The following is a 2,500-nucleotide window of genomic DNA, read 5'->3' as shown; positions in this document are numbered from 1 at the left end:
TTGAAAAATTCAATACAAATGGTAGGCTTGAATGTCGACAAAGTGACGCGAAGCGGAAGCCTACCACGGCGTAAAAATGTCGACAGAATTTTTCGGACCTTGTCCTGCCATGGGCTGCGCGCAGCATGCCGGCAGCCTGTGCGCAGCGTGCGCACAGCATGTCGGCAGCGTGCGCGCTGCTGAGACTGTCGACAGAAATTTTCGAAACTTGTCCTGCCATGCGCGCGCGCAGCGTGCGCACAGCATGCCGGCAGCGTGCGCACAGCATGCCGGCAGCGTGCGCGCACCATGCCGGCAGCGTGCGCGCAGCTTGCGCGCAGCGTGCTGATTCTGTCGACAGTGAGGCTAGCGAAACTTGTCCTGCCATGGCGTGCGCGCAGCCTGTGCGCGCAGCTTGCGCATCTGTCGACAGTGAGGCTAGCGAACTTGTCCTGCCATGGCATGCGCTGTGCGCAGCCTGTGCGCAGCGTGCGCGCAGCTTGCGCATCTGTCGACAGTGAGGCTAGCGAAACTTGTCCTGCCATGGCATGCGCGGCGCCTGCGCGCAGCCTGCGCGCAGCATGCGCACAACATGCGCACAGGCTGTGCGCAGCGTGCGCGGAGCTTGCGCGCAGCTTGCGCATCTGTCGACAGTGAGGCTAGCGAAACTTGTCCTGCCATGGCATGCGCGCAGCGTGCGCGCAGTCTGTGCGCAGCATGCGCGCAGCCTGTGCGCAGCGTGCGCGCAGCTTGCGCATCTGTCGACAGTGAGGCTAGCGAAACTTGTCCTGCCATGGCATGCGCGCAGTCTGCGCGCAGCATGCGCGCAGCCTGCGCGCAGCATGTGCGCAGCATGCCGGCAGCATGGTTCCAGGTTTTTTCAAATGTCGACAGAATTTTTCAAATCTTGTCAAACCCCGTTTTTATTGAAATTTCCTCGCACAATAAGCTCCCCATAAGTAGTCTATGATTTTTAGGACCTTCTCCAACTTACAAAACTAAAAAATTCCTCCCGGATTTGTTTTAATGATTTTTTCAATTTTACGACTTCTAAAAATAATAAAAAATACTTCCCGACTTCAAAAATTTATGAAACTTTTTCCCATCATAGATTGCATGTTTCTTAGTATCCCTGCAAAAAATCACGTCCAAATACCTTGTATTGAATTATTTAGAGCCCATTATGACTCCTCGCGCATAGGTGATGTCTCTTCCTGTCAAAGGGCTAAATGCATAAAATGCTATATAGGGGGGTGTGTGTTGCCTGCATATGCATGGCAGCCCATGCCTTCCTAGCTGCAGCCCCCTTCCCCCACGCCACACCCATGTCATGTTGCCTCGATATGTTGCCTCGGTATTATGGGTTTGGTGTCGGGGTCGGGGGGCTGCCACCCATGGCGGTGGTGGCCGGAATCCGGCCGCCGCCACCACGCCGCCGCCATGGGTGAGGGAGGAAAAAAAAGGCGTGGAAAGTTGCGAAATGGGGTTGTCTAGGCTTTTTTTTGGCATGGGAGAGCATGGAGTGCTAGGAACTCCTTCTCAAATGCACGGGCATGTCGACCACAACCTCATTTCGCAACAACAACCACTCGTGTGGGGTGGCGGTGGGTGGATAGTCGCGGATTGGGGCTTGCCAAGCCAATGTTTTCAAAAAATTTCATCAAAATTAAAAACAAATGTTTTGTTGCCTTCGGATTTGTGGGCGAGCGGCGAGTCGGAGTGGAGCCGGTAAAGTTTAACCTCGGTGTGCACGGTTGTTTTTAGAAACTCAATCCAATGCCGGGGACGTTGAAAGTGACGCTCTTATGAGTTGCAAACCCGCAAGATTTAAAGAACCTTTTCAAAACAATTTCAAACCAACAAGATTTAAAAACAGAAATTTTCATCAAAATGAAAAACAAATGTTTTGTTGCCTTCGGACTAGTGGGCGAGCGGCGAGTCGGAGTGGAGCCGGTAAAGTTTAACCTCGGTGTGCACGGTTGTTTTTAGAAACTCAATCCAATGCCGGGGACGTTGAAAGTGACGCTCTTATGAGTTGCAAACCCACTAGATTTAAAGAACCTTTTCAAAACAATTTCAAACCAACAAAATTAAAAACAAATGTTTCGTTGCAAACAAATTGTGGGCGAGCGGCGAGTCGGAGTGGAGCCGGTAAAGTTTAACCTCGGTGTGCACGGTTGTTTTTAGAAACTCAATCCAATACCAGGGACGTTGAAAGTGACGCTCTTATGAGTTGCAAACCCACAAGATTTTAAAAACTTTTTGAAAATGTTTCTTCTAAATGACACATTTTGATCCTTGGCAAGTGCTCAATCCGTAACTATCCAATCACCGCCACACCACACCGGTCGGGAGTGTGTGAATGGTGTGCTTCCCGGGGTTGGCATAGATAATCTTTCGCATCGACAATCTTTTGCATGCGAGGGAATGTCTATGCCAACCCCGGGAAGCACACCATTCACCCACTAGTTGTGGGCGACGATGGGTTGGCTTCAAATGAATTTTTGCTTGGGGTTGTCCT

The sequence above is a fragment of the Prunus avium genome, unplaced genomic scaffold (genome assembly GCF_965620075.1).
Source record: "Prunus avium unplaced genomic scaffold, drPruAviu1.hap1.1 HAP1_SCAFFOLD_62, whole genome shotgun sequence".
In the NCBI taxonomy this organism is placed as follows: Eukaryota; Viridiplantae; Streptophyta; class Magnoliopsida; order Rosales; family Rosaceae; genus Prunus; species Prunus avium.
The sequence above is the reverse complement of the archived record's forward strand: the minus strand, read 5'-3'. Positions refer to the sequence as shown.